The following is a 12138-nucleotide window of genomic DNA, read 5'->3' as shown; positions in this document are numbered from 1 at the left end:
TTGTTATCCTTCTGATGCTGATGCTGCCCGGAAGGCGTGGGCAGTACTGCTGCAGTTGCATCTAGCGGCCACCCGGCGTCGCTGTCGAGTCATCCCGGCGCGGATTTGGGTGTGGGCGGAGGTTGTGGGGGTCCCAGCCCAGGCTTCAGCGAAGCGCCGGCCCTAGGGCCCCACTGTGGGCCCCTGAGCAGCGATTTTCTGAGAGTCCACATGCAGCTGCTGTCCAGCACCCTAGCCTTCGCTGTGAATCCTCAGAACGCGCCCCTTTCCCTGGGCGAGGAGCCCCTCACCCTCTTCCGAGAGGGGTGCCTCCAGGATGGCTGGTCCAAGGAGGCCCCAGTGGTCCAGGGGCTCAGGTTGACTGGGAAATTTGCTGCAACGTCTCTGGAAAAGATGCACAAGCACGTACATAAAAATGGAGGGCATCCTGGCACCTGCTGGGAAAATAGAAGTAAAGACAAAATCTCCTGCCAACCCAGAAAATCTCTCTGGGAAAGTAGGAGGGAAAGAACCGCTTTATGCTGAATTGGCGTCCAACCAGAATGTGCTGCACGTCACAGGCGAGATGCTAAGAGGTTACAAAGAACCCTCCCCTTGTTATATAGCCAGGCAGACGACAACCCATCACACACATCTTCTCAAGATCAACCATAGCTCGTCCTCCAGGAAGAGGACTGGCCAGGACCATTGTCACACACGTTCATGCTAAATTTGCCTGGCAATTAGTGGCCACCTGTGTTTGCTAACTGCCTTCCTGCAGAAGAAAAATACCTTCCCCCTGTCTTTAGAACAGAAGCAACTTGGAGCCAGGCACCAGCTCAAGTTAGGCTCCTGCTCTCCCACAGAATGTGGGAGATGGGGCACTGAGTTCCTCGATGATTTCATTGCAAACAGAGGGCTTCCAGATCGCTAGGGAAACATTCCTGGGATGGTAAGTTGGCAAGGGGTTTATTTCGCATTTGAGAAGATTTATGTACATTTCAAAGAGGCAGAACTTGCAATGATAAGGTTTCTACACTGAATGCTCTAAGAAGAGAGAGGGGAAGTCTCTTCCCTTGTTTCCAGCTGGGAGAATTAAGTTCTTTTTTTTCTCATTTTTAATTTGTATTTTCCCTTCCACACCCATAGCAAACACTCATCAGCCTTCAAATCCACCTCCCCTGCCAGCCCCGCCACAGACCCTGCAAGCTGGCCACCACACACTCAGGTGCAGGACACGTGCACACATGGGCACACACATGCACACGCTCACACGTGGACAAACATGCGTGCACACGTGCTCTCACACACTCTCTGCTTAGCCTTTGCTTTCTGGACCATTTTCTTTTCTGGGTTAACCTTCCAGGTTGAGCTGACTCAATTCAGCAAAAGTTAAGACTGGGTCTGGCCAGTTGCACAGGGGTGGGAAGAGCAGGGGTGAGGCTGAGTCTGGGCAGGACCAGAGACCTGGCTCATCTGGCTTCTTTACCATAAACTTTTGATTCACGTGTCCAGCCTCCTGCCCTACCAGAACCCTGGCCACTGTCTGGCTTCTCCTTCAACTGACAGACTATAATAAAACAGTTCCCTGGTCTGTGCTGGACTTCTGTGGAAACTGTAACATGTAAATAGAGGGGACTGGACCCCAAATTGTATCTTTCTTGCCCTCAGAGCTCTGTGCTGGACTTACTGTGAGGTAACAAAACTGGGCTTTGTAAAAGAACCTGAGAAATTCAAAAGAGACTGTTCCAATGAGAATTTCTTCCTAGAGAGCTGTCAGCCCAGGAGGAAGAAAGGAGCAATGCTTTACACACACCCAGAAAAAAACCACTGCTCAAAGCCAGGTGACGGGGACTCAGGAGCACCACCCACAGGACAGCGGGTCGCCATGGGGGACTCGCACTTCATCCCCACCCTTACCACTGAGCCGCTGACACTGCGGGCCTGTCCCTGCTGCTACCACGGCAGAGCAAAGGGAGAGCAAGGGACCAGAAACCTGGTACGATGCTGAGCTTGGCAGGACGAAGGACAGATTGGGAGAGGGAATGAACTGTGTGTCACTGCTGGCAGGGCAGGAGATCAAATTTCCATGGCCAGACTGGACATTCAGGAAGAGAGTTGGGCTAGAGCAATCTTGACGAGAACTCACACAGCGGGGCTGCCTGCAGGCCCAAGGTGACCCCAAGAAAGAGGTTTTGTGGGGAGCACAGGCATGAGAGGGCAGCCAGAGGAGGCACGGCAGGCATCAGGGAACCGTGCAGGCCAAGTCTGCGAAGCGGCTGACACCAGCACGCACCCCTGCGTGACGAGCATCCTCAAGGCGCCCTTACCCTGTTTCCTTCCATCGCTCCTCCCCTCTCGGACCCTGAAGGGCCAGAAAGCAGCTGCTAGAGGTGGGAGAGGAGGTGAATCAAAGAGAACCAAGACACCCACCACGACCACACACCTGCCGCCGCCTGCCTCCCCCACTGCAGAAAAGCAGGGCAGCCTGAATAGGAGAAGCTGTTATTGGATAGGAGATCAATATTTTTACATAGATGGGGCTGGGCTTATTTTATAACTTGGCAAAAACCGTTTCTTTTTGAACCAACTTTTTATAAGAATTTTCAAACACACAGAGAAGTTGAAAGAATAATGCAATAAGCCCGTTTACTCACCACCTCGATTCACAAATTGTTGAATCTAAATATTGTGTGGTGTGTGTGTGTGTTGTGTGCACCATTTGAAAGCAAGCCTGTGACATCACAAGACTTCACTCCTAGGTCATTCGATGGACATCTCCTAAAAGAATCGTATTTTTAAAGCCAGAAATTGAAATTGATCTAATACCGGAAAGAAATTGGTTAAGCTATATTTAGCTGAAATATTTTGCAAAAGGGGGAAGAGAGAAACAACAGAATCAGTGGTGGGAGAAAAAATAAACCATGTCCAGCTTGCATCCAACAAAGTCCAGCCAGTTGAATGAACCAATTACCTAAAGAAGGTAAGACCATTTCAGATAATGACAGGTGCTATGAAGAAAGAAAAGAAAACAGGAGAGAGGTGATGAGAGTAAGACCAGGAGGCGAGGCAACATCGGAGTAGCAAGGAGTCAACTCTTCGGGAAGAAAAGGGGACTTTTGAGCTGCGACCTGAGTGACAAGGAGTCAGCAACACAAGACAGCCGGGAGAACAATGTCCAAGGCAGAGTGAAGAGCAAGGCCAAGGGCTTGGAGGCACAAAGGAGCCAGGCGTGATAGCTGAGGGAGAAGGGAGGACGGGAAGCACAGAGAGAGGAGAAGTGGTCCGGATCTTGTCAGCCATGGAGACGAGTTTGGGAATGATTTTAAACAGGAGAGTGACTTGATCTGACTTACGGTTTTAGATACTCTGGCTGCTTAAGTGAAAAAGACTCAGAGGACGTTCAAGAGGGAACCCCAGAAACCCTGGAGAAGGCTGTTTGCCATCCTCCAGGCGAGGGAGGATGGTGGCTTGGACCAGAATAGCAGTGAGGTAGGCATTATTGTCCCCACTTTAAAGATTAGGAAACTGAGGCTCAGAGAAGTTAAGTGACTTGGCCAAGGTCGTGCAACCTTTAAGCAGCAGGCCCAGGAATTTGGCGGGGGGGGGGTACTTTTTAAATTGTGGTCAAATATACATAACATAAAATTTACCATGTTAACCATTTTTAAGTGTACAGTTCAGTGGCATTAAGTACACTCACAAAGTACACTCATCACCACTATCCATCTCCAGAACTTTTTCATCATCTCAAGCAGAAACTCTACCCATTAAACAGTAGCTCCTCAGTATACCCCTACCCTGCCCGGGTAGCCTCTAACGGTCTTCTTTCTGTTTCTATGAATTTCCTACTCTAGAAATCATGTAATATTTGTCCTTTTGTGCCTGCCTTATTTCACTTAGTATAATGTTTTCAGGCTCATTCGTGTTGTAGCATGTATAAGAATTTCCCTTTTTTTTTTAGTGGAGGTACTGAGGATTGAACTGACTCCTGCATGCTATGCATTCTACCCACATGCTCTACCATGAGCTATTACCCTCCCCCAGAGCTTCCTTCATTTTTAAGGCTGAGTAATAGTCCATTGTGTGTGTGTATACCACAATGTGTTTAACCATTCATCTATTGATGGAGGGCCAGGATTTTTACCAAGATGTCTGATTCCAACCCCATTCTGGTTGATGCCGAGCCCAGCGCAGTGCCCCCAGTGGCCACCAGAGGGCGCACAGAGAGTCCCAGGCCGGGGAGCGGCGGGCACTTGGCGGTTTGTGAAAGGAAGAAGCTGGGCTCAGCTTTTTGTGCGCACGCACGTACACCTAGAAATACGCAGATGAGAGGGAAGTGGGCTGCGGGGAAAGCAACCCAACTGTAGGCTCGATCTCAAATGGAGGAAAGGGGGGAGGTCGAGGTGGGAAGTGTCGCCCCTGTAATCCTGGTCCAACACTCAAAGGCGACAGACTCCAGCCACTTAGAGCTGCCCAGCCAGCGCCCTCCAGCGGGAACAACCCGGATGAGGGGCTGAGTGAGGACAGATGGGCACTGGGTCCCGCCAGGCTCAGGCTCCCAGTCCTGTGCTTCTCCAGTGGCCGAGAGAGCGTGAGCCAGTGTCTTGCACGTCTGACAGATTTGATGATGAAACTGATGCTCCAAGCCATTGACTGCCTGCCCAAAGCAAGTGGAGGAGGCAAGATCTAAACCCCTGGAGGGCCTTGTGACCTTCTCTTCTCCAGGCTCAGTGCCCTGGTTTCTTCAGCCACACCTCAAAACCTGCGGTCTTTGGGCCTCACTCCCCACTTCATCTTGTTGGCCAACCTCTCTGCGGGGGGGTCGGGGGGTGGATGCAGAATGGGAAGTGGCTCTTGAGGATGGTCTGACCATTGTGGCCTCCCTCCTTCTGAGCATTAGACCTCTAATGATGTCACCCAAGTTTGTCCCGGCTGGTCTTGGCAGCCACCTCATGTTAGCCAAAATTTCCATCAGCTTAAGGCAGCCACCTCATGTTAGCCAAAATTTCCATCAGCTTAAATCGCTGAACTTTTCTCACATGTGCTGTTTGTTGCTAAGCCACTTCTCCCCCCACACTGCATCCATGTGCAGCTGGGTCTTTGGATCCAAGTCCAAGAACTGACATTTATCCCTGTCAGATTTCATCTTGTTCATTCATCTGACAAACATTTGTTCAGTGCCCACGCCGTACCAGGCACTGGGGATACAGCACAGAAAGACGAATCCCCTGTCCCTGAGGAGCTGACGCTGTCATTAATCACAGCGGCCACTGTGGTTAGCGAGGTCCTGCCATGTGCCGGGCACTGTGCCGGGGGCTGGTGTAGCTTATCTCATTGACCTTCACAGCCTTGCAGTCTAGGCGGCATTGCTCCCATTGTGCAGATGGGGAAACAAAGGTTCAAAAAGTTCTTATGGCTCATCTGAAGTGGAAAGTGGCAGGCTCAGCATTCAGCCCTCCAGTTGCTTTAGATTCTAGCTCTGCCTCCCCCGCAATCCCAGCTTTGGGTTCTCTGCAAACCTGATCACCTTTACCTCTCTGAATTTCATCTTCAGCACTGATAAAACTAAGATGAGGTCAGAGCCTGGGGCAGGACACCAATGCCCCTCTACCCCCGATGGACAGCCATCTATGATTCTGCATCTTGTGGGTTCAGCACATACAACTGCACTAGACTGTAAGTCACCTGACGCATCTCCTCCCTTCACCCCCAGCCCCAGGCTCCCCCTGTCCAAGCAGCTATGTATGTGCTTGTCGGCATCTTTACCATCAAACCAGCCCCCACTACCAAGTCCTCTCCCTGCAGGAGCCCAGCAGTGCCTGGCCCTTGCCTGCATCATGGGTAAAGCTCCATCTGCCAATATGCATCCCCACGAGGGAGACTTGAAGCCCAGGGACCAAGAAAGGGCAGTTGAGTTGGGATTTCTCAGGCTCTGAACATCCCCTCCTTGCATCTGTGGCTTCTCCTCTCCCGCATTGTCTGCTCCCAGAGGCTCAGCCCCTCTTTTCCACTCAGCTTTTCTGCCAAGCTGAGGGAGACCAACTGCAGAGCAGGCCTGCGCAAAGGCCGTGGGCAGGAGCAAAGGGAAGCAGAAGAAAGCACTGCTCGGTGGGGGAGGGGAGGTTGTGAGATGGGCTCCAAGCTCCTCGTCAGGACCCAGGACACCATGCCCCGTGGCAGAATCTGGGCTCATCATTTCACAGGACCACAGGCACCCACCCTCCTCACAACCCTAGACAGCTGGAACTATTATCACTGTGCCCATTTTGCAGGTGAGGAGACTAAGGCCCAGTAAGTGGGGTCCAGGCTTGGATACTACCCCTGCTAAGACTGCTTCCTGAAAAGAGATCAGGGACTTGTGGACCGAGTTCATCTACTGAACCAGGACTCAGTGAGCTCCTTCTGTGAGCCCCGTCAGCAGCAAATACGTCAGAGTCGGAGCCTGCCCTCATGGCCTCACTCTGTGGGCAGGGAAAACGGATAATAAGGCAGTCTATAATTCCGGGCAGTACACAAAGCTGGGTGGCACAGGTGTTACTAGAGCTGAGGATGCTACTGCAGCTAGCGTGGTCCAGGAAGGCCTCCATGAAGAGGTGACATCTGAGGAGCCAAGAAGGAGCTGGCCTTGGGGACAGTGAATATAAAGATGCTGAAAAAGAACCAGTGGAGTGTGGTACCCAGTCCACCCACCCTCACCAGGGATGGTTAGAGAGAGGGAGCCACAGGGTTCTGATATGAGGCCTCAGTGGGGAAGCACTGGGGACGGTGTCCTCAGGGTGTCTGAGCCCTGATGCGGGCTCCAAGGATGCCTCCACTCTCCCTCCAGGAGTCTGTGACCCCCACCCCCAGCCCAGAAGTGATGTCCTCTGTCTTCTTCATTTCCACCCATCTTCAACACCTTTCTGTGCAAGGCCCAGCCTAAAGCAGGCTCTGGATAAATGTTTACCCAATGAACAAATTCCAGAAAGCCCTGCTCACCAAATCCCGAGGGCCAGCAAGGAGGAGGTGTGAGGACAAACCCGAGGAAATCCTACCTTCTTCTGCAAGGAATCACTTGATGGAGTTTGTGCCTCCTATGGGGGTAGAAGTAGAAAAGACAAAGGAATTCCAGAAGGTGGGAGGAGGGGTCGCCTACACAATTGGAAATTTTCGCACAGAAGTCCAGATTTCAAGCTATTTTTAAAATATCTGAAAATCTGGCAACCCCGAGCCTGCATATCCCCATGGCAACACCAGCTGGTGCTGAGCGGCCGCGGCGACTGGACATGCGCTCTGCACTCCACCGCCGACCGGCCACTCACTGCTGCCGACACCAAACCCACCCGACTCGTTCACATCACTGGCCCCTTGGGCATCTGAGTCGGCCCATCCTGGTTTAAGAGATCTGATGAGCAGTAAGCCATGCAGGGGCATAGGGAACGGCTTCTGTCGCATCAGCCCGCAGCTAAGAAAAGTCAGACTGAGGTCTCCTCCCTCAAGTTCTTACAGCAGCTGTCCGGTGTGCGGGGGTTTACAGGTCCACTTAAATAGATTCGCTGTATTGGACTCTGGATTTGGGTAGCAGGAGGGCTGGGAGATTCAGCCATTCCTTGGAGGCGAGAGATACAGTTCCTGATGTGCACCAGCAGGGGGCGACTCTCCCTGCCGTGCCCTCAGAGCTGCGGGGCGCAGGGCGCCATTCCCGGCCGTGCCGGAGCAGCCAGGGCTCCCGTTGCTGGAGAACAGTCCCTCAGTTCTCTGTTCCTGCCCTTTCTCACCTGGGGTGACAGCTGAGGCCCAGTCTGCCTAGCAACTTGTTGGGCTCAGCAGTGATTGGCTGGACATACTCCCCTTGCCCAAGCACAGCCTCAAGAGGGCCACCCACCCACCTTGACCCTTCCAGCCTGTGACCCAGGGGCCCAAGGGCACCACTTCTGTACTCCCTTCTCCCAGCAACCTTCTCTTCCCCCTCTTCTTCTGAGACTGCTTAGCCTCCCTGAGGTCTGTACCCTCAGGGCAGACCCTCAAATTAAGTACTGTGTGCTTGGTACTGTGTTCAAGGCATTATACACTTTTTTTTTAAATCCCAACAATCCCATGAGGTAGGTATTAATCCCCATTTTATAAGTGGGGAAACTGAGGCTTAAGCAGGGGACATTATGGGTCCCAAGGCCAAACAACTAGTAAAGGGTGGAGTCAAGATTCATATCCAGGCTTGTGGGACCCCTCTTCCCTGGACTGCTTTGTTCCCTGAAGGAAATTTTAGCATCAGCCCGTGGAGGGGGTGGGGGCATTGGTTAGGGTTTGAGGGCAGAGGACAATCCCTTGCCCAGGTCGAGGCTGAAACCACCCCACACAGGCCACGTATTCTGTTGGAGCAGAACAGGGGCAGGGTCTCGGGCCCCTAAGCCAGCGATGAAGGCCTAGGGTTCTATCATGGCCACCAGGGAGGAATAGCCTCTGGCCTTTGGGAATTGGCTGACCGCCTCGCCCTCTCCACCCAGGGCTATAGCCTGAGCAGCAAGACAGCGCCCCACACATGCTGCAGCTTCTGCCTTGAAACCATGAAGGGGTGGTGAGCAGGCAGGCAGGCAGGCAGCAGCCAGCGCTGGGAGCAGAGACACCTGGAGGGTTCAAACGGCTCGCTCCGCTGGATGGAAACTTGATGAGGGCCAAAGGCCCCAGGCTCTGTACAAGGCGAGTTTAGGCACCACTAAGCATGACTCGGTCAGCAAACCACAGCCTCAGGAGCTCTCCCACTGCCACTTCAGGGAGACAGAGAAGCCCAGGGATCACCAGCCCCTCTGAGACTATCACAGCGATGTGTCCAAGGCCACCAGCCTGGGTAGGAAGAGAGGTCCGTCCATGCTGTTTCATCCAGCTCACCTCCCATTTTCCCAACATGCCTTGAACTCACACCACTGGGCCTACAGGTCCCTCCCCAATTCCACCTGGTGATCATCAAAGCCCAGTGTAAACACCACCTTTTCTGGGCAACCCACTCTGATCTGATTCCTCAAACCTGGTAATTTTTTTATTCTTCTGAGACCACTGAAACTGTGTGGATATCTCCTACGGCACTGGGGTTAGTCTCTTTTGTGCTGTAATTGTTTCTGGGCTTCTGTCTTCTCTGACAAGCGGACTGAAAGGTACAGCAGGCACCATAGCTCCTAGCATGGGGCCTCATATACACAAAGCATGAGACACATCGGAGGCAGGGAGGGATGGATGGAAGGAAGGATAGGTGGGTGGATGGATGGGTGGATGGATGGATGAATGAAGAGATGAACAGTTAAACAGATGAACAAATGAGTGGGTAGAAAGGTGGGTGGCCCAAAGATAGTTCCATATGGCCTCTGTAATTGGCCAGAACACCCAGACTCCCCCTCCAACGGAATAAGGTTTTCCTGCTTCACTTGTATAGCCTCTCCCCTTCCTCAGTGAATTTAAGATTTAGAAACTGTACTGTGTGGAGCTGCAAGGGAGTCAGATCTGTGTTCCTTCCCTCACTAGACCTCATCTCCCTTATATAAGACGAGAACACTGGACTAGATGATTCCACGGGCCCTTCCAGCACAATACACATGTCAGTGTTGGGACCCAGCAAAGAACGGGGAAACTGATTGAACCCAGTTCAGCTTAAAGGAGACTCTGAAAGAGTTTAGGTAAAAGATGAAAGGAGGAAAGAGAAAGAGAAAGGAGTGGGGAGGAAGGAAGGAAAGAAGAAAGAAAATTGATTCCCATGCCCTAAATTAAAAATGCATTTAGCTCAGTATCACTAATTATCAGAGAAATGCAAATCAAAACCACAATGACATATCATCTCACATCAGTCAGAATGGTCCAAAAGTCCATAAATGAGAAATGTTGGAGAGGGTGTGAAGAAGAGGGAACCCTCCTAAACTGCTGGTGGGAATGTAGTTTGGTGCAGCTATTATGGAAAACAGTATTGAGATTCCTTAAAAAACTAAAAATAAACTTATGATATGATGTAGCAGTCCCACTCCTGGGCATGTATCTGGAGGGGACTCTAATTCAAAAAGATACATGCACCCCAATGTTCATATTAACACTGTTTACAATAGCCAAGAAATGGAAACAACCTAAATGCCCATTGACAGATGACTGGATAAAGAAGAGGTGGCATATATACAATGGAATACTACTCAGCCATAAAAAAGAATAAAATAATGTCATTTGTTGCAATATGGATGGACCTGAAGATAGTCATTCTAAGTGAAGTAAGCCAGAAAAAGAAAGAAAAATGCCATATGATATCATTTTATGTGAAATCTAAAAACAAAAAGCCACAAATGAACTTATATACAAAACAGAAACAGACTTACAGACATAGAAAACAAACTTATGGTAACTAGCAGGGAAAGGGTTTGGAAAGGATAAATTGGGAGTTCGAGATTTGCAGATACTAACTACTAAATATAAAATAGATAAACATCAAGTTTATACTGTATAGCTGAGGGAACTATATTCAATACCTTGTAGTAACTTACAATGAAAAAGAATATAAAAAGAAATATATGTATGTATATGTATGACTGAAATAGTATGCTGTACACCACAAATGGACACAACATTGTAAAAGTCAATTTAAAAAATAAATAAAATAAAAATAAAAAAGTAAAAAATGCATTTATTGTGTAAGATTTCCCAAATGCACCATTTCTTTAAAAAAAATTGACATATTAAATTTAGGATCACAGCATGTACAAAGTGGTGGATCCTCTAATGTAATGGAAGTGACAGGCAGGGACAGCCTGGGGCAGAAGATGCCAAGGGAAGGATGGGGGCAGGGGTGTTGGGGTGTGGAAGGGGCCAATTTCACTCCACCCTCTTCACCACTGTAGCCAGACCACCTTCTTTAGGATCCACTTTATATGTTGATCTTATGAACCCAATATCTTGTTTGAATAAAAGCTTTCTGGTGTGTGTGTGTGTTTTAAGCCACTTCACTAATGAAGAGAAACTAGAGGCCCAGAGGGAGGCGATTTGCCCAAAGTCATACAGCAAGTGCATCAACACAGTCCCCAAGGGCCTGTCTAACAGGACTCCTCAGTCCAGATAGCAGGAATCCAGGCCCGTCCACTGGGGGCTGGGGCACGGCCCCTGACTGCGCTGTTCTCTGGCTCACCTCCAGCAGCCTCAGCGGGAAGTCACCCGGCTCCTTTAAACAACATTCCACTAGGACAATAACCCAGGCCCAATTAGGAACAGGAAAATCTCACAGAGGGTGAATGCCCACAACTGGGGGGCTCAGGGCGGAGGCCCAGCTCTCGGCAAGCTTCACAGTCAAAAACCTTCCTAAAACAACCCCTTGGCAGCCTTGGAACGTAATTTAATCTTCCTTTGATGATTCCGGATCTTGCCTTGCCTCCGGCCACTCTGAGAACATCAATTACTGATGGGCCCAGGTGGGGAGCGGAGAGGAAGGGCTGGACCCGGGTTCCCAGCTGACCCTGCCCTTGGGGAGGCCAGTGGAGGTGGAAGGGCTGGAGGAGGTTTCAGGGGGAGCCCAGCCTGAGCCCAGGGAGCTGGATGCTGCCTGGGTGGAGAAGGGGCCAAGGAAGAGAAGGGGAAGCCCCCTCCCCAGCCAAGAAGGGTAGCCCTAGGTGGGCTCGTCCTCAGCCCCTGGAGCAGATGGGAGGGGCAGCTTCCAGGGTCCCTGGCGGTAGAACTAGAGAGCGAAAGCCAGGCCGAAGTGATGTTGAAGCCAGGCTAGGTGACCTACTAAGGGAGTGGCCGCATAGCGCAATGAGTGCCCCATAGACTTGGCAGAAATGTCAGCTCCAAGAGACAGAAGTGAGCTTAGAGCCACACACCCCCTGCCCTGCCACTTCCTGGCTGGGGAACTGGGAGCAAGTTACTTAACCTCTCTGTGCCTCAATTTTCTGTGATGATGCTAGAATAGTAGTAACAGGGCTACTGAAAGGGTTAAATTAGTCTCACATTGGCCGCTAGAAAATTGGGGCTTAGACCACAGTCTCTGATGAGAAAAGGGCCGGAAGAACATACAGCACATCACTCACGGGGCTTTCAGGTGAGACTAGATGTTTTGTTTGGCTTGAGGTAGTGTTTTTATTTTCTTTGTCTTTTTTTTTTTTTTTTAATTGGAGGTACTCAGGACTGATCCCAGGACCTCATGCATGCTAAGCATGTGCT

The sequence above is a fragment of the Camelus ferus genome, chromosome 10, assembly GCF_009834535.1.
Source record: "Camelus ferus isolate YT-003-E chromosome 10, BCGSAC_Cfer_1.0, whole genome shotgun sequence".
NCBI lineage: Eukaryota > Metazoa > Chordata > Mammalia > Artiodactyla > Camelidae > Camelus > Camelus ferus.
Note: the sequence above shows the minus strand (reverse complement) of the source record.